Raw genomic sequence first — 20882 nt, forward strand, 5'->3', positions numbered from 1 at the left:
TACAAGCCAAAGGTCACTTGTAGGACTGGTTCCTCTGTTATCATTCCCAGAAAGATGTCAGGCTCTAGTATGGCTGTAATATCCTTTAGGGCAGCATTGTTTGTTTTTTAGATCCATTTAAACACTAATAAGATGAGGAAATGCATAATTAATAATAGTATGAACAGGGGTGCCAAAGGCCATGACTTGCCTTCGTGATGCATTGTGTTACATATCTGAACTGCTCTGCTAGTTCAAATACCTTACACAATGTTAACCTTATCTGCCAGCAAGCCTCTGTTACTATTTGAACTAGGAGTGTGTAGGAGTAATTTCTGAGATGTGTGTGATTCCACAGTGTTGGGTTACACTTAGGAAAAAATGAAATTTCAAATATGTATATGTATAAGATGTACATTAAAGCTGTACAGGTTTAAAATATCAGTTCTGCTTCTAGGTCTGGGAGGTTCTGGTTTACTGCTACATTAGCTTTTACAAAATTGTTTGGCATTTATATCTTTTTATTTTACAAGTTTGCTCTGAAAGAAGCTAGTGAAACAAAACATAAGTCTACCCTCCCCCTGAAAGTCACTTTTATGTTTCTCCTTTTTTAACATGGCAAAGTGGTTGTAAAATGTACTCTTGATTCTTAAATAAAACAGCATGTAAGTAGGATAGGTATGGGAAGTGGGCCTCTTTCTCAAGGTTTTATAGACCGCACAGGACCTGAAACAGGAATACTGATGCTAAATGTAGATTTTACTTTTTTTTTTTAAGGATTTGCACAGGGTGCTTCATATTACTAAGAGATAAAAGAGAAAGAAAGAGAGCAGATATTTCTAAGAAACTGTTAAGTCAAGGAGAACTATTTCTTAATAATCAAGATGACAAAATTAAGTTCAGTTGTAATACAATTTAGGAAGAAATGGGTGATTTCAGAATAGCTATTCAGATTCCTGTGAAACTTAACAGGGAACTGGATTGCCACTATAAGAAGAATAGGACAGACCATATAATTTGACATCTGGGATCCAGGAAGACCCCCAGTCGAGGGTACTATTGAAATTCAAAACCAAAAAAGAAGTGTGTGAGGGGGAACCCTGAAATAGCTGCAATTGTGATCCCTCCCTTGTTTATGATTAAGACTGATTAAAAATGCAAAAACTACTTTTCATTGTAAAAAACAGTGAACTGGAAGAGGGGAAAGAAAAGGCTTTAGGATTCAATTTTGTAATTTTTAAATCCTAGGATTAAATGTGGAAAGGAATAGAGCTGCAGCATTTTGGGGATTGGGCTTTTTGTTTAAGACTGCAATTGTGTGCTCTTTTTTCCAAGGTAAGCGAATGTTAAGTACACTGAGATACTATTGCTCCGTGCTTCCATGCTAATAAGGCATGCTTCCCACAGTGTGTGACAGAAAGGATGAATACCATGCAGTGCTAATGGTTAATTTGTAGTGGCATGTGTGTTCCTTGAATGTTTGTGAAGTTTCATGATTCACCATCACACAATTGAATCGCTCCTTTTTTTAAGATATAGTGATATGTAATGAGATGAAGCAATGCTGACAGGGTTTTTGAAAGATACATTGTCCTCCACAGCCTATTCACTTTATTATAATAATACCCCTTAAATTTGTTAATTTCTCACGATTTGGGGGATAGAGTGAGTCTTCATCAAATTATTTCAGTATTGACCATGGTTTAAAATGTTAATTACTGTGGAATCTGTCACAGATAGCGTCAAACCACAGTGATGCTAATCTATGTCATGGATTTGAAACTCCTTTGGGAAGCACATATTTAGACTTACTGCTGAGTGAACATGACTGCTAGGATTACAGAGGCTGTGGACAGTGAAGAAAAGCAGTAATGCTCCTTCTGACTAGAAAGTAAACAATAGGGTGATTGTGTGCTTACACTTTGGGGCTAAACAGCCCGACTGCTGAGAAGCTCTAGGTAAAAAACTGCTATCAGCAAGGAGTCTTGATGTTTTCTTCGTGGAGCTAGATGTTGTCAAGGATTCAGCTGAGCCACCCTAGTGAGTGTACAGGAAGCAAAACAGGATATTCTTGTATAGGCCCTGCTTTGTGTAATTATGCAACACTTGAACTCTTGTGTATATTCCAGAATGGGTAACACACCTCTAAAAGGAACAGGGAGCCATCAGCAGCAACTAGTGAGTGAAATATTCTTATGAAAAGTGCTCTTGATTGAAATCAGTGTGTTTACATTTTCATTTATCTTTGGTAAGGATTGCTCCACCTTAGTGCACCCTCCAAATTAAGAAATTATTTTCACCCGGTTTCATTTCCTGTGTTTTTTTTCTTTTAACAAGCAATCTAAATAATTTCAGCTGTCTCTTAAAAGGGAACAATACGGGAAATGATCAGGGAAATGTCACTTCATCAAATATCCTCACATAGTTCTCAGGAATATGCTGGATTTGATGAAACACAGGCAAATTTCCTGAGAGGCAGCTGAGGATCTTGCTTCATTTTAGCAGAGGCTCCTCTTGTGCCCAGTGACTCCCAGATTTGTACTGGGGAGCCTGGATACCCAGAAAATGCTGGCATGTGCACCAGGTTTTTTGGGCCCACTAGGTTCCTACATGTAATACCAGGAGCCAGAAAACACTGAAAGCTCTGGCTGGGTGCGCATGTGTGCGCACGTGTGTATCTACATAAGTACACTATCTGCATAAGTAGTATGCTGGTTTTATTTAAATGATCTGTTTCAATTAGAGTCCCTTTTGTTCTGTTCCCGTAAATAAAAAACACATGCTAACTTTTGAATAATCCCTGGTTTTAATAGCCTGAATCCTGCCATGTCCTGTTTGTACCACAGATAGTAATGAGACTACTCTTATGAGTAAGATTCAGGGCTGAATACTGGAAACTAAATTTTGTTTTCAGCAATACATTTTTTTTCTCTTTTGTGTCTGGCAATAATGTTGCCAAAAGAAAAATCTTTGGGTAATACAAAATAATGGACATCCTTTTGTGGTCTGTGGATTATAGCACAAGGACAGATTTTTCCATCCCGTTATAAGAACATTCAAAAAGAAATCTGCCCCTCACAGAAACAGAAGAGAGCAAAAACAGATCCTTTATTTAAATAATGGTAGTAATGTCATGAATACAAGGAAAGTCTAACTAATCTATATACACAAACCCAAATTCTACTTCGAGGGGAAGCTGAAGCAGTGAATGTCAACCAGGCTGCAAGAGTGTAAATGAAGGCAGAATATGGCAAATGATTTGTAAATTTTTCTGTTCTTGGTCTTCAATCTAGCTGATGCCTGTTAGCCTGCCTTGATCTGTGCTCAATACAGTGTCGGCAGTGTGGAAGTCAGAGGGAAACTCTGCTTTAGTTTTCATATCCTGCTTTTGTTTGCAGTTTGCATAGGGGGCTAGAACCTATCCCTTTGTGTCATTTTAATTAATTTATTAAGAGAATGGCACTGCATTTAATATTTGTATTCAATGAAATGAAGTGGGTAATACTAGAGTGAGCAAAACAGTCACAAAAGACAATTGTCTGTGCTCCATAGTTCCAGGAATGCTTTAAGGGTGAGGTTTCACAGGACTATTAAGCAGTCTCACCTACTTCTCCTCCATGGTTTTTTAAAACAAACAAAAATATCTGCGGAAGAAAAAAATATTCTTTTTTAATTTAGAGAGTGGAATATTTTTTGCTGGGGTGTCAGACAAGTGCTGGTTTCAGCACAAGAGAAGACCACATGGCTGTGAACAAAGCAGAGGAGTGAGGCTGCTTCCCCAATCAAGAGCGGCAAGCTGTCAAACTGGCTCAACTGTTGTGTGAAATCTCAACCTAAAGGAGGATTTAGGAAGAAATCTCTATTTTTTTTTTTTTCTACCATGCTTTTAGCTTAAAAAATAAGTTTTGTTAAATTGAGAATACACCAATTTTTAAAAGTGTTTTTCAAATCCCTCAGTGAAGGCATGCATAAGCAGTCTTTCTGTGGTAATAAAGTGAGGCTGTTAATTTTTTATTAAATTTTGTTTTTTCCCCTCTTTATGATATGCTTTTTGTGTAATTTTTTTCTCTTCCATCTTTGTCCTTTCTGTACTCTTCTTTCAGATTTTGTTTGGTTTTTTGTCCTTCATTTTTATCCATGATTAATCTTCAGGAAGTTCCTTTGTATTTGCTTATTCCCTGCACTTTTGTTGCAGTCATCAACTCTCAATATCTTAGTGCAAACTTTGTAGTATTTCAGAATTTTATATTTCTTGATGTTCTTGCCCCTAGATTCATATTATTTCATGACCCTTTCACCGAGTCTTGACTTTTTGTTTATTTGATATTTTCTAAAGAAAAGTAAGCTCAAAAATGCTTAGGAGGTATCACCAAGAAAGACAAAAAATTAAAAGAAATATAAATACAGAAGTTTTTTCTGCCAGAGTTTTAAAGTAGACTCATGATTCTTAGGAGCCTTGCACATCATCTTAGATGCCATCTTCTAGGTTTCAGCAGTGCATTACCCCGAGGAGGTTTAGGCTTCAAATATGGATGAGAATAGTTGAGGGGGCTCTGCCAAATTTACTGCAGGGGCATAATAGGAAGCCTTCTGAACAAAATTTTAATTTTTTTTCAATGAAGTACAGTAGCCTGAGGTACACATAAGTTACAGTGAAGTCTGTACACTAATAACTTTTTAAAAGCTTAAAAAAAGTTACCCTCCCCCCTCCTCTTCCCAAAGGTCTTTGGAAGAACTGTCCTGGTTTGTACGCAACTGTGTCATTGACACTTCTTGGGGTGCCTATTCACTATTCCCAATGTCACCCCTATGTCAGCAACCTCTCCTGAACATTACCACTGCAGGTTCCCACCAGTAGGTGTGGTGGACAAGGTACTTTCAAAAGGTTAATCAGCAGCATTCATTAACAACTAGGTAACCGTATCCAGCCTGCAGGCTAGTGGTTGTTGACAAATCACTCACATGGTGCAAAGCTTGTAGTTTTTGTTCAACTGGTTGACTGCCTTGTTGTCAGGGATCCTGCTGGAGGAGGACTTTGGCAGGACCACTGGTGCGTGTTGTGCAATGGCATTCATCAAACAGCGTCACTGCCGGCACCTCAGGGACTTCCTCAGGCCTCATGTCTCCGTGCTGAACTTGCTCACAGGAATTCAGTATTTTAAGCAAGAGCAGAATAGCCTTCCTAAGGATCCTGAGTAGTTCTTGGAGTGCTTCCACTTGTGGTGGTGTCCAGCCTCTCTAGACTGAAATACTGGAAATTTTCTTGATTGTTGATAGTCTTTTGATACTTTCCAATGGCTCCCTTTCATGTGATTAGAAACATGGATAAACCCTCCTATGACTCACTGAGAAAGACACATAGAAGAGATCAGCTTACAAAGGTCAAAAAAAATCTGCAGTATGCACTTCTGCAACAGCACAGCAAGTCTCCCTCTTTAACAGCATTACTGTCACGTACATATGGGTGAATGAAGCAACATGAAGACGCAGTAAATAAGTGAGGGCTTTGCATCAGGCTAATCACTGGGTAGGCCAAATAAGGTGCTCGGCCTGGGTTAATGGCTGAGATTGTGTCCTATTATATTGCTGACTAATGCACTTTTCAGACAGAAGTTTGTACTGTAGACTTGGCCTCAGGTTTTACTGTTTTAATATCTCTGTCAAAAAGGTGCCAGTTCTTCATATATCTTTGTATATTCATTGCATTTTCTAGGGTAGACAAAACATTAATTTTCTAGCTGGATTCTATATTAAGATGAAAAACAAAACAAACAAAAAAATCACAAACTTCCTGTCTTTGTTTGGAAGATAACTGCCTCAACAACAACAAAGAACAGAACACTTTTTTGAAGCCACATAATTACAAAAACAATATTTGAATTAGCTCTTAGGATGTTTAGCCTTAGTGTATCAGACTGATATTTGTCAAACAGGCTTACTCCAAGTGATTTTAGCAGCTCCAGTGGGGCTAGTTATGGTGTGAATTATTACTCAGCGTGAGTAAGGAGATCAGAATTAAGCCCAGATACAGTCAGAAGGAAAGAGGGTTTTGTCTGATTTGTCTGTGATGGATCTGCCATGCTGTTAACTCCCTGGTCTTTCATTTAGTTTCTTTTTAGAGACTTTTGTTAAGACTTCCAAGGAGTCCTGAGAGGACAATTGAGCTTTTATGGGTTTTTTGCAGAAGCAGGGAGAAACAATCAAGTTGCTGGTTTTCTGGTAGTGTTGATTTATTTTCTGTTCATCCTGCAAATATGTTTTTATGAAATTTATTTAAAACAAAACAAAACACCAAACAAAACCAAACAACCAAGTAATATAAGTTGGGTTTTGAGGGAGCAAGAGGGGGAGCTTTGAGGTTAATCTATAGATAAGGATTTCCCAAGTATACAACAACATTATGATCAGCCCTTACAGCAGGGAGGGTTATAGCTTCTGTTTTCTAAGAGAATAGATTTCCATCTGAGCTTGTCCCTGTTCAGAAAGACTTAATAACTGAAGAAATCAGACAGTTTCTCACAAGACGCTACAAAAATGAAACAAACAGGTTTAGACTCTAAAGTTAGCAGGCCACTTGCTGGGCTCAGTGGTGCAAAATGAGTCATCTGACTACCTGAAGTCTTCCCTTCAAGCAGCCTCAGGGTCCAGCTTCCCCTTGTACAGGGAAAGGAGCCTGGCCAAACCCCTGCTGTCCCCAGCTGTGCTATGGGTGAGACCCTGCAACCAGTGTACAGCAGGCTGGGACCTTCTTAACTCACCCCACTTTCAGAGGAAACCCCAGTTTTGGCTATGAGAATAGCTTCATTTTGTCAGAAAATGTCTTTCTCACCCTTTCTAGTGCTTATACTAAGCAGCTACAGCAAACCAGGGTATCTGTGTGTGCTGCAAGATGGCCAAAAGAATTTACGGCCTTTGGAGCCAATGGGACTAACTTTGCTCAGGATCATGCCCTTAGTTAGCGTCCTGCAGCAAAAAGGCCTAGAGTTTAGTGAGGAAACTCTCTCAGGGATTTATAATATTGATGACTGTAACCAAGCCTGGCAGCCCTTGGATCTTACAGCTCTCTCTGGGCCTAATCAAAGGCCATTGACGTAAACTAAAACATTTGACTTCAGAGAGCTGTGGATCAAACTCTGCGTCTACACTGACTGAATCTACCCTCCCCTCAGACACAACCTCACTTTAAATTCTTTTCTTCTGACAGGCCTGTAGCCTCATTCCTCTCTCTTAAGCTGGGAGGGCATTTCACAGCTCTCTAAGATGCCCAGAAGTGACTTTTCCCATCTCACGGTGCAGTTTCACATTATACCTAATTCAGTGTAACTGCTGGCGGACACCAAAAGTCCCATCCCTGTATTCCTGATGTCAGGTTTAGAGATCATATGATCTTGGCGGGATGACTGGACAGAAAATTAACCCAATCTAACATGTACTTCCCTCTCTCCCCCCTCTACGCCCCAAAAGGAGCCACTGTCCTTTCAGCAGTTTTCCACATTTGCCATGGATTAGTGTAATGTGACTCTGTGCTGTGTGTCTCAGAAAGTCTGCCAGGGGCATTACATAAAAGCAAAGTTAATTTGGATTAAGGCAGAGAACTCAGACAAAGAAAACATTAAGAAAAATTCAAATGAAAATGATATGAAAAGTATTATTACCAGCATACAAGACCTGGTCCAGAAGTATTAATTAGATACTGATACAAAGATAATGGTTAAGATGGATATTATGAGTGTGAAAACTACACTTAATGTATGTTGTTATACTTACTATGATTCTCCTCTTTTTTATTTTTTTCTCAACTCAGTTAACTGTCAGTCAGCCTTTAGCATCTTGTTTAAAGGAGGTTGTTCTTGATTTTCAGCCAAGTGTTCCTGGGCCACTGCAGATAAAATGTCACAGCCAACAGGGGAATGTCTCTCCGTTCTTTGCTCTTTCTCCTACAGACCTTGGTGTTTCCTTTCAAGCCTAGTTGCTCAGTCTTTGTTAACAAGCTGTCTTTTACTGCATTCTTTTGCCCAGACATTGATGCATAAATAACTTCAGATTTACATGATTAGCTTAATTTTTTCTTCACTTCAGATATAAACTCATTTTAATTTCTTGCTTCTAATTTAGATGGTGTAAATGTCATCTACTCACATATTACTCCCATTTCAAAGTATACCCTTGAACCTCACTTAAAGGCTTGAACTCTTTTACTTTGGGTATGCATGTTTTGAAAATAAAAACTTATAAAAGGACTACAATATCTATTGTTAACTTCCAACTTTCAGTACTTTCAACATGTCTTCCGACCCCTATTGGGGAGTCTAAGCAAATGTTCTCAGTTTCCCTTGACACAATAATGAGGAATTCTCCCTATGTGTCCTCTCTTCTCCATGGTTTGAAAATTAAAGTTCTGTCTTTAGCTATAAGATGAGCAGCATATCTTTATGAAAGATAAAGTTCATATCAGATTCAAGCTACCCAGCTGTTTCAGAGTTCTGCTTTTATGTTAGGTTTTCGGATTTCATGAGGTTGGAAGCAGACTTGCATATGAAAATTCATACCAATTGTGCCTTTTAGTGATACTCATTAGCAGAGGTATTATTCTTTGTTCTTCAGTATGTTTTATTATTTAAATTTTTTAAATTTGGGAGTGTGTTCAAATTCTTATTGCAAAATCACTCAGAAAAATAGGTTATTTAGATCAGAACAAGTGGAAGAGCAGTTAATTTTTAAAGTTGGAGGTGAAATAATTACCCTTATACAGCTCATGAGCATGCCTACTGAAATATGTTTGAAGTTCTTCTTTCTCTTGCTGAAGTATCTTACATTTGCTAGATAGTTTTCTAGTGGTTGCTTGTTCTGCTCTGATGTAAATTAAATGTGAGATGTTGTAAGCTAAGTCATGTAGGCATTGTCACTGAGCAAAGGAGCTGCTAGTGCCTTCATGAAAGTATTCACAGGTGATGAGAAATAACTGCAGTTTCCAAAATCACCAAGAAGCAAGCAGGTATTTTATTTCACATATCTTTTTCACTTTGTACCTTCTATGTCAACTGTGACCAGCACAAGTCCTCCGAATTTCATCAGGGAAGCTAGAGTTTTAGATTGTATGCTGTGCAACGTAGCTTCTTAGTCAAGTAAATGGAAAAATATATTGGAATGTTTACTGGTTAATTGGTTGGAAGAAGCTGAGATCCTCACCACACAGGTCCTTTGAAAAATTGCAGCTACAGGATTTTTGTGCACTCATGGCTCTGAAATTGTCAAGCTGGCAGTGAAATATGTAACACAATGAGTGAGAAAAGGTACCAACTCTCATGACAACAGGACTTTCCATCACTCTTCCTTGAGAGTTATTCCTTTGTCTTATGAAGTAAATCTACTACAAATAAGGATTTTCTAGCAATATACTGTTCAAAAATTATATTGGGGGATCAGAGAATCTCTAGCTGGAGTATAGAGGTGGGGGAAATGTAAAAATATTTCCTTCATTGCCTTTATATTTCTGCTTTGGGAAACTGCTGTATGAATACAAAAATCCCATTGTTTACTCCTCCAAGTGGGACCTCCACAAAGAAAAATGTCCAGAGAAACACCAAGGCTGGAAAGGATAGGATGAGAAACACATGCTTTGAAGAAGGTTTTCTGTATCTTCTTTCTCTTGCACTGTCATGCTCAGCAACTCTGTCCTTACAGGAGGAAGTACAGGGATATTTTCATACAGAAGTCAGAGAAGAGAATTACATAAGGCTGGCTTCAGATGTAAGAACAATAGGCCCAGCAGCACTTTGACCATTTAGCTCCAGATTGGGATTAGGAACTTTAACGCTGTTGACTTTGTGTTGTCTTAAACTCTCTGTCAAGTCCCTAGCATTTCTCTCTCCCCTCTTTCCTGTTGATGTCTTTTCTCAGAAATTAGGGAGATGTGAATAAGTGAATAGATGCTGTGGCAGAGGAGAAACAAGAAGGTGGGTCTGGGGAGGGGACGAGGCCTGTGCTTTTCAGGAGGAAAACATCTATGACTGGGAGAGAAGTGGAGAAAGGAACTGCATGTTTTGAGGGGTTTGAGAAAGACATCTTCTACTGGTAAAATAAAGAAAATTGGGGAGAGACCTTTCTGTATATAGCCCCCTCTCCAAGTCCCTTGCAAGGGACCTTTAACCAGTTTGGCCCAATCATGACATGTGCACATAGTGATCTTTCCAAGATCACAGCACCTCAAAAATCCCAGTGATCCTGCCATGCCAACACCACCCACTTGAATTTTTGGCTCCATCACTGAGAAAAAACTTGAACTGGGGACTTCTCTATCATATACAAAGTAGGCCAAAACATGCCATCTCATAAAATCCAAAATATCTCTATCAAACTATAGAGACTTTTATGTTCAATGGGCTATGGCCCTGGTCTGGGAAACTTATGGCCTAGGTTCAGCTTTATATTTTGCCAAATTCAGTGTGAAAACTCTGGTCAGAATAGAGCATACCCAGCAGACTACACTGAGTCTCAAAACAACCACTTTAATACTGTTTTTTGTTTTTGCAAATCTTTCAAAAGCTTTTTATGAGCTCAAAGCAGAGCAACAACAAGTTTCAAAACCACAGTGTTGTTGCAAAAAGGATTTTCTGTCTTCCCATCAGTTCTAATTACGTGGCTTCTCTCAAAGCAGGTGCTTTCCTTCTCAGAAGCCATGTTAGTGGCTGAAGACATGGAGACTAGGTTTCCCAAACAGCCACTTCTATTGCTGAAAAACTCAGATTCACTTCAGTAATTTCCACTTGATTCTAAATATCCCCTGCTGAATAAAAAAAGAAAGGAGGTATCTTGCATGCTAAAAGATTTTCTGTATCTCCTTATTTACAGGGATATGAAATTAGTGTAACATTTGCCTTTCTCAAATAAAAACTTAAGCTAGAAGATTTACAAGTTGCCTTGATTTTTCTCATTTCTATAGGAAAGAATTCTTAGGACTCATTCTGTGAGTGTGAATTTCACTGTTAAGTGCAGCTGAGAGCACATTATGTGGTTTCCCAGGGTATTTTGCTCTCCTTACCTGATTCCACTGGGTCTTTTGAATTCACATATTGCATTCATAGCTTCTAAAAATCTTTCCTTTGAACATTTGCTTTGGGTTTCCTTTTTCTTTTAATATACTAAAGTTGTTGTTTTTTTAATTACTGTTATGTCGGTGTGTACAATCAGTGAACAAAAAGCCCTATCAATTTCTCCTTTCTATTTGCAATTTGATTCTGAGATGGTTGTTCCCAAAGCTGCTCTGAACTTTCTCCCTTAAGACAAACAAAATTTTTTCTTCAGCTATGGAAAGAGTACTGCTCTCTTACCCAAAATGAAACATTCCCAGGAGAAATACTGCCTTGTATTTAGAACACTGCATTTTATCATCTTGAGAGACAGGCATCCAGTCTCTCTTCCAGCTTCTATTCTTAAAAGATGAGCTTTAGGACTTAGTCACGGGGCTGAATTTCCTATTGTGCTAAACCCTACATAGTCATTCACATGAGTGCAAGATTGGTATAAAATACTACCATATCAGAATGGTCATACCGTATTGGTCTGAATATAAGGTGATGTTATAAAAGACTGAGGGGGGGAAATCCTACTTGCTGTATATGTGGATTGAACATGTGGCCTGTACCGTCTCTTCAGTTTTGTACTTCCTCTACCACTACACCCAGCAGCACTGAATTTTAGGCAGGAGGAAGTAGGAAAATAAAACTGAGTATTGCACTCAGAAGGACACCAGGTCTAATGCTTCTTTGCTGGGGATCAACGTGCCAGGCAAGCGATCAGCAAGGCAGGTAGGCTCTGGGCTTCCTGTGGGGCAGACTTGGTATGGGGAGGGTGGCAATGGAGCAGTGCTTAACATTTACCTTCTGTAACAGAAATTTTTTCCTCACTTTGAAAAGCGAGGGAGATTTCCCCTTAATTCCAACTAATGCAAAGGGTGCAGGCAGTACAAGGGAAGGTGCAACTTTTAAGGGGAAAGATGGTCTATTTCTAGGAGAATGAGCACAATAAAATCACTGTGTTCTATTTCTTAAAGACCTTTTCACACACGGTTTTAAAAAAGCAATGGTGTCTCTACAGCAGAATAATGTAAGCATAATCTTTAGCAAATTCTAAAGCTGTTATGTTTAAGCTGCAGACATACACATCTCAATCACACTATCTTTCAGTGAAATGGACTAAGCTTTCCTCCACTGCATGAATGGATAAAGAATACCGTGCCTTTCCTTTGTTATTAAATCTTGCCTAAAACTGTAAAATAATACATTGAAATAAGTTACATGTATTCTTGAAATGTTAAAAAAAAAAAATCCGTGTAAAAGAAACTGTCCTCCATGGGCCTGTAAGTTTAATGCTGACATGACTCTTTTATAGGGCCCATTTAAGATAAAGATACATGACAGAAAACAGCTCCTCTTCTGTGTTGCAGATATTTGAAAAACATAATTTTAAAATAACTACAACCTTTAATCCTTGAGGAAATTTCTTTTTCACATGGTGTCACTTTAAGCATCTAGTCTTTTAATTAAACTATTACAGACCAAAGTATTAAGGAAAGCTGTTGAGCCCCAACCTTTCTTGTCTCCCCCACTCTTTGAAAATAAACCACTTCTAAATAAGTGACCGTTGCCAATCTGAGCCAGAGGGCAGCATTCGCCACCTTATGGTACACTGCAACTCCTGATGAATCTCAACTACTTTTTTAACTCCTCTTTCTCTATAAAATACCAATAAATGTATTTAAAAATGGATTGCTTCATACAGCCTATTGCAGAATTGTTAAGTGAATAAATGACATTGCCATTAGCGTTCAGTTATAAACACATTTAAATTTTAAACTGAACATATGCTACTTCTCTGCTTGAAACTAGCAGCTTTTGCTTTCAAAAACCATGCCACAGACACAAGCATGCCATAATAATAATACTTAACACCAAGGATGTCAGAGCTCTTTAAAGATAGTATCAATATCTCAATTTGATCCATTAGGTACAGATATTAAAGAAGCTTCTTACTTGAGGATGCACAGTAATCAAAACCGATATAAGAACAGAGCTCCTATGTCTTAGCTGTGAGCTTGATTTAGTTTCTCATTCTCTTAGTTACTCACTCTGGGTATCAATTCCAAAGTAAGTTTTTATTCATATGTTTGTTTTTTGTTGCAAAGCTGTTATTCTCTTTTTCTCTCCTTTGATAATATTAAATGTCTCAGCTTAGAATCAAATTCTTGTAGCCAATTTAGTCTGGAGAATTCCTGGAGTATTCAGTTATTAATAACTCTAGTTTCATGCTCCCCTCCCCCGTAAACCTTATGTAATCATTTCTTCTAATAAAATATTTTTGATCAGATCAGAAATGTATGAAAGAATGGAAGACATTTCTTGGCTCCCAGACACATGCAAATCACTTATTATTTATTAATTCTTATTATTTAAGACAGAACCACAGATAAGATAAACGTTTAAAAAAATAATAAAAGTGAGTAATGAAACACTTGTCTGCTTCATTTGGCAAAGAGTAAGTCTGGGGCTCTTATCAAATACCAGGAGCAAGTAGAGGAGAAAGTAGGAGAGGGAGTTGGATGGAAAGATTATGTGGGGGGGGCAGGGGATACTCAGTTAAGCCCATGGAACAGTGAGCTTAGCCTCAAAGCCAAATCCTGAAGTAATTTCACTAAATTCAGTGGAAATTTGCTTGCTTGCATTAGCTGGGAATCTAACATTCTCTGCATTGATGTCAAAAGAACATCTCCAGATTTGAATTGAGGATAGCTGAAAGGAAGGTTTGACCACAATTTCACAGATGAAGATGATGAGAGAGGTTTCACTGTGCTTTGTTTCACAGCAAGTCATGAGGGAGTTTTAAATCTGCACTGGCTAAGATCATTTTGAGCCCATTTGCAGCTGACTATTGGCCACCACTTTGAAATTTAAGAGAAACCAAACATATTTCAGGAGGTTTATTTCAACCAGAGATAGAAAACAATGGGGTCCCATGGCAAGCTGAGAGCCTGCTCCTTTTAAAGGACCACATGCCACTTCAAGAAAAAAAGCATGAAAGGAAGCAATAGCGTGCAAATCAAAATAACCCCTTTGTCTTTCTCACTGGATCTATGCTTGAGGAAGAATTCAGACCTGTCTTTATTCAGTCTCCAAAGGCAACTACTTTCCCTCTGGACAAGAAAGAAATTCAGATTTAATGGTGGTGGCAGCCTTCCACTGAATGACCTTAATTTTCATGATCAATACAGGCAGGTGGCAACAATGCTCTCCTCAAATAACTAATTGTTGAAGATTAAGAATTGATTGGTTTGGGTTTTTTTTTTTAATTTTATTAACCCCCTTCCATTGCTACATGGGATTCAGCAGTTTTTCATCTGTTCTCATCCTCCAAACTGAGCTCCTGGATTCATTCAGCCACCTTTTCCTTCCTCCCTCCCTCCCTCTCTGCAGCACCATTCTGGCAGTCCTCAAGGTTCACTAACCAAGGAAGAAAAGTACCCTACATCCTTCCCTTTGCTAGATAAATATAGATTCATTTCTGGCCAGGGATGTGAGTAAATTTATCATGTTTTGCTTTTTTATGGCTTGTAATGTTTGTATTTTAAATGCACTAATGTTTTGTGTTTGTTTGGTTTTGGTTTTGTGCTTCCTGCAGGTGACAGCACTCCAAGGACATCACTTCATCTGAAGCTGGGCACAATGAGACCTAATCTTGGGTAAGACCTGTAAGGAATTGGAGATCCTACTGTGGCAGACTGAATTTGGCGGCTTCTTCATCACTGTTTCCGTCTATCCTTTCCTTAAAGCATTTGTGACAAAGTTGAGATGCAGGTAGGCCCTTTTTTAAATTTCTCATGTGCATTTATCCCCTAGGTGAATTAACTCTATTTGGTAATTTTCCCCACTGTTATTCAATGCAATGCTGTCTGTCAGCCCTCTGAGCCTGCAAGCTAGTTCAGGACCCAGGCTAAGATCCCAACATTGCAGCATGACATGCTGCCACTTAAGCACTTAATTATACGTAAGGAGACAACGATCCACATTGTACCCTTTACAAAAGAGCCACAAGGAAAAATAAAGTCTCACTGCCTTGCCAGCCAAAGGGATCTTTGCCAACACCAGGTGGTGGGAAGCATGAGGCAAGTGAGAGGGGTGACTCCTGGCACTGCTTGTGCAGCCTCGGTGACAATTAAAAAAATGCTGCTTTTGAGAGAGAGGCCAGTAGCATTTGGCGTTTGGTGTCAAGGGGCTGAAAAGGGTGCCACGTGAGGCTGAAAAGCCTTGTAAGGGTTCCTAATGAACCATTTTCTGTGGTCCCCATCCTACTTGGATGATTGTACTTAGCTGGCTACTGTGCTCTTGTGTCCAGGTTTTGCCAAGTGGTTATCTTCCTGCTTGCATCTGTTTGTTCTGTATTCACCTCTCTGTCTGGAAGGGTGCAACCGAATATCAATGAAGCTATTGGGATTTTTCCGTCTGATTGAGCTAATCTCTCCTGGAGTTCTACCAGTAGTCTAATTTAATTACCTTGCTTCAAATGCAGTTTTAGTGGGAAATGCAGAGGAATATGAACATGAAATTCATCTATATACATAAACATATATTGTGCTTGTTTTACACCTTCTGTGATATCTGTATTCAGCTCCTCTTTTCTAGTAATAATGGACAATCTCTAAGTCATTAGGCAGGGACAAGTGGACAGCAAGTGAGTTTAGTGGCAAATGTAGTCCTTGCAGACTTTCTGAAGTTTAATAACTACAGTAGTACTCTCTTTCATTTGAATATTAATAACATCATGCTGTAACTTCAAGACTTCTGTGTTCTCCTGATAGAAGAAAACTTGTCTTTAAGTTAATTTGGAGAATTAAAGTATGTTACATAAATTAATTTTGTGCTAGATAAGTAAAAGGTGTAGCTGAAAATGAATTGCTAGAATGTTTAGAGTGGGTAAAAAATCCATATTCTGTATAGCCACTGCCTACTTTAGAAGGTTGAGGCATTGTGATTTGCACTTCTATGTCTCTGGTTCAAATTTATAGGAGAATAATAGCAACACATTTGATGGCATACCTGTAGTGAGACTCTGAAGTCTTTCTGCAAGGTGTTTAAGGCAGTAATAGACAAGTGTCACTTTAAAATAGAAAGGCAAGTAATCAGCGAAGTTAGTCCTTTCCAATATTTTGTTGTAGGTTATGTGAGGAAATCTCATCTCTTTTAACTATGGAACAAAACATTATTTGAAACAAGTATCTGTCTTCAGGAAGATGTGTCTATTATGTGTTTAAAGAGAGGTTTACTTTGTATCACATGAAAGCCAGATATGCAAATGGAGTATTTGCTTATAAATTCTTATGGTCATTGAAGAGATTTTACCTAAATCTTTTCTTTAAAAAAAAAAAAAGTATGACAAAGAAAGATTTTAAGCAGATGACTGGGATACAAAGGACAGATAATGCAGACTCCAACTGCATTTATAATAGTTCACTTCTGTAAGTGAAATACATTCTCTATTTAGAAAAAGAATGAGAATATGAAAGATGTTGTGTCAGTGATTCTTCAGATTTTCATTCTATTGATCAGAGTGGAAGAAAAAGTCTTTCCATATACCTAGCTCCTTTTTTCAAATTCCCAGTCTCAGTACTTTGTGTGCTCCATGAGAAGGCTGTATACAATTATGCCTTGCTAGTAAAACAAGATAAAATAATATAATCCCATTGCATTGTCATGGAGATAAAGCATATGATAACTTATTGTTTTAGTTGATCAGCAGGGTGGCCTACTACAATGCATTCCTGTCTCCAGGCTTTGGCTTATCTTCTGATTCCTGAGAGACACAACAAAGAAAAATAATAATAATAATAGCAGTAGTCTTTTTGCTTTCACCTTATGTGAATATTGTAATAGTGGAGTCTCATGACAGAAAGGACAATGTGTGTACTACCTCAACATCAATGGCATCACACGCTGCAGTGTGACTCTGTATTGAAATGTTGGACTTATGTGCTAATAATCGTACAGGATAATAAAACCACATTCTATATGCTGTCACCTCTAGCCTGGTTATAATTGGCACCATACCTAAAGGTCTCCCTTCCTAAATCAGGACTACTCTAAGTATTGAACATAAATACTGTAAGTTTCTTCCATAAACAACTCACAATTTTAATATTTTAGTTATTGGAATGAAGTCCAGAATGGCACACCTGTCAATTATTGCAAACATTTCCACAGAAGGAACAAAGGTTCTGGATCTCATCTATAAAACTTTCTATCAAAGGAGAGCAGTCAAATCATCAAAATATTACTTTCTCAGAAATAAATAATAGGCAGCTTCTGCATTTCATATATTTGATTTGTTAAGAGCAGTTGTCTCCTCTCTTGGTTTGAGCAATCAGAAAGCAAACACAGAGCATCTCCTGCATGTTATCTTTCTATGTGTGAAAACACTTCCCTGCTACTAGCCAGGGGTTTAGCTCAGGCCATAATGGTTAATTTTTGAAGGAACCCTTTGTTAAAATATTCTCAGCACATAACTGATAATAGGGAATTAAGAGAGATGATACAGCCTGTTCTCCATACACTCTTTTTCCCTGAGGTACTGTGAAAGAAATGTGAATTTCACAGGTACAAAATGCGTTCACCCACCTCTTTCTTGCACCCCAGAGGCAGACTACTGCACAAATCACTGTGCAAAACCCCTCAGAGCCATGCTCAGGAGGCCATGAATGCCTGTGCCGCAGTCTCAGACTAGGGCTCTGCATCTTTATTAGCAATTCAAATTAAACACCCTAAATTTTGTGGTGGCTATCACAAAATGGGATCATTCAGAGAACTTGCATTGCACATCATAGTGCTGTCTTTCAGTGTTCACCGTACCAACTTTTTCCCCTCCTCCTATCCCTCAGTAAGCAGCATAGTAGGGCTGCCTCTAGGAAGGGCTTTAAAGATCAACCTAACTGTAGTTCTTTAGGGTGGGATCTTGTGCCCTTCTGAGGCCACTGAGAAGCGGCAAAAGCTATATTCTTGAGCCTATAATAGATGCAAATTGTGCAGATGAAGGAGAGGAAGCTCTAACAGCCGTTGAATGCAATCTGTGAACACTACTGTTTCATTTATACTGATGCTACCTAGGCATTTGCACTTAAAAGGAACAATAAAGAGGTGTCAGAACAATCGCAAGGCTGCAGAATTTAAAACTGCGGCAAAGACGTTTTGAGCCATGTGAAATGTTGCCTGCAAAAGATCTCCTTTTTCCGCTAGTTTTTGTTTTTACTGAAGGCTGTTCTAGTTTTCCTTGTTTTATGACACCGAATGGTTCATTTACCTTCAAAGACTCAAGATGCAAAGAGGGAGGGAAACAAATTAAGTCAAAACTGCAATGAGTGGTGAAAACTGCACAAAGTATGTCACAGCTCTTCTTTATTTCTCTATTTAGTTTTGAAGTAGCTTCGCTATGCAACTAGATGGTTAATTCACGAACTCACCAGGTAACATCTAGCAGGTAGCAGTAGAGTTGCTGCAACGCTTTGGTGGTTTTCTTGCTTAGAGGACAAAGAGCCAATTCTCAAATAATGCAACCTTTGTAGGTATGCTTGTACCGTGTTGAGGATCTGAACTGCTGTTGCCTTTTAGTCTCTTGATTTGGAGAGGGTATTTGTCATAGGTGAGAAATTACAAACTAAAAATAAAAAAATAATAATCTAGTGGCTGTCAACCCACACACAGTTACTGATTAACAAAGAATAACAGGCTTGCATTTAGTGTCCTGTTAAAAGCACAATAAGCTGTGATTGTGAGCATGATTATCTGTGAGTGTTTCTACTTACCAGCTGCAAATGTGAAAGCTATGTGTGCCTAGCAAAAACAAGGAAACAGAAGTGTTTTTTATTGTACAACAGGTGCGTTCAAAGTGCCCTAATCCTACTGAATAAGAGCAAATAGGCCTTGAAAGGGAATATGGAATCTAAAAAGGAATATATTCAGTTTGTACCAAAAAAACCCAAAAAAACCCAAAACCCAAACAAACAAAAAAAAAAAGGAAAAAACTAAAAAATGTTGGTGTAAAGCTATCTGAATGTTAGGCTAAGATTGGCTTTGCAGCTACAGTAGAATAAAATGCATTATAGGACCTGTTGTCATTCTGGATCTTCTAGACTTCCTATGGGATACTATTATCTGATTTTTATTAATATCATTCATTTGAATTCCATTAGTGTTCAGAGGCCCTGGTTGAGACTCATAGTAATCTAGCTGCATCCCACAGATCTCACAGTTTAAATAGACAAGATAGGCAATTAGCAGGTAAATGTCCCACAACTGAAGACAATTCAAGTTGCCTAAGACCTTGTCATATCTTAACGTTAGTTTCTTTGGTTTTTTACATCCCTCAGTAAAGTGAGTGATCTGCAAAATGAGAATGTGCTGTCCTCATCTTTCAGAAAAGTTATAGCATAACTAATGATAGTAAAATGCTCTAAGAACCTTCTAACTGATATATTAGAAGTTCAAAGTGATTATGTTTTTCATATAATATGGATTTGAACTGTGTGAGTCTTTTGAATCAGTATCTTTTAGTGAGGAATGTGTTTCCCAGCGAAAAGGCAGGGGGGCAGCAAGAGTGTTTGTTTTAATAGTAATCTGTATGTGTGTCTGTACATGTGAGTGAACAAGAGATCAGCAGGGCAAAACGTACCATAAATGCTGTAAAGTCTCATACAATTGTGTCGAGCAGTAAACCCAAATGAACTTGCAAAGTCATGCACTAGTTCAATTTTGGAAAGGAAAACCTGTCTTTGAAGGCAACTAAATCAATCCCTAGTTCAAATTAAATCTGGAGTATCCTGTGAAGCTCCAATACACAACTCCAATAACAATCAGTATTTAAGGTGCAGGCAAATAATGTTTCATTTTAAAGAAACTGAATGAGGATTACTGACAGAGAAAGGTTTTGATGCTGTTTTGTCATTAAAGTCAAATTATAGCATTATTGTCTTAATCCCATATGTCTCAATCATCTCTCACTCCTTCTGTCTCTCTTTAATGCACAAAAAAGCCCTGTGCATGGTTGGTCTTGTGTCTTCATCTCATTAAAGCCTTGCCATGCAAATGTATCATAAGTGTTGCCTGAAGACTTCTGTCTCATGCAAAATTTAGCTTAAACTCTACTGGCATCAAATAATTTGTTATGCACAAACCTTCTGTTTGGTTTGCTGACATTCCTTCTTAGCTGGCTCTCATGGTGATTCATTATCTTGTGATATAGATTTCCAAGTATCATCTTTGTATTGATTTTTATATCTTTAATAACCACTCCACAGAAGATGGCTCCACTTGGTGTCATTGATCGCATCAAAAATTCAAGGCTTACAGAAATACTAGAGGGCTAATTGGTAGCAGAACATTTCAGACTTAATCTTAATGCAGTCTTAATCTTCTGCACTAACCTTACTTGAAGATTTCCTTATTGAGGCTAAAGGGAAACTAGTGAATGACTGGAAATTACCTGGTGAGAGCAGGTAAAACCATGAGGACTCTAAATGTGGAAAATGGAGATAACAAAGATTAGATCTGAAAAACAACTTTCTTTTGTCTCTTCCTCTCAATGTAAGTATCCTCCTTAAAGAAGAGGTAGTACATAATTCTCCTATTAGCTGTGTGGAAAAATGCATATTCACTGCATCACGCACTGTGCAGTGGGCCAAATGGGATTGAGTTTGTGACTTCATTTAAAGAAAACTATTAGGTCTGACAAGTTCAAAAACGTGTGCTGTAGGTCACTTTTCAAAAAGAAGTGATCAAAGGTAGATAATTTTCATCTTTAATTTCTTGTGTAAAAATTAAGAGCTCTATTTGTTAGCTTAAGGCCTCAAACAGTCAAGTCTTGGC

The 20882-nt window shown here is 38.2% G+C and overlaps 1 protein-coding gene across 19 annotated transcripts in view; it reads left to right on the top strand.

Moving 5' to 3' along the window:
* Positions 1-20882, top strand: part of ADGRL2 (adhesion G protein-coupled receptor L2) — a 399589-nt gene that overhangs the window by 61329 nt on the left and 317378 nt on the right. For all 19 annotated transcript variants that reach the window (XM_074832365.1, XM_074832367.1, XM_074832366.1 and 16 more), the window contains exon 2: positions 14653-14828. The gene's annotated coding sequence lies outside the window, so the exon portion shown is untranslated. The remainder of the gene's footprint in view (positions 1-14652; positions 14829-20882) is intronic.

Source organism: Strix aluco, chromosome 8, assembly GCF_031877795.1.
Source record: "Strix aluco isolate bStrAlu1 chromosome 8, bStrAlu1.hap1, whole genome shotgun sequence".
Lineage (NCBI taxonomy): Eukaryota > Metazoa > Chordata > Aves > Strigiformes > Strigidae > Strix > Strix aluco.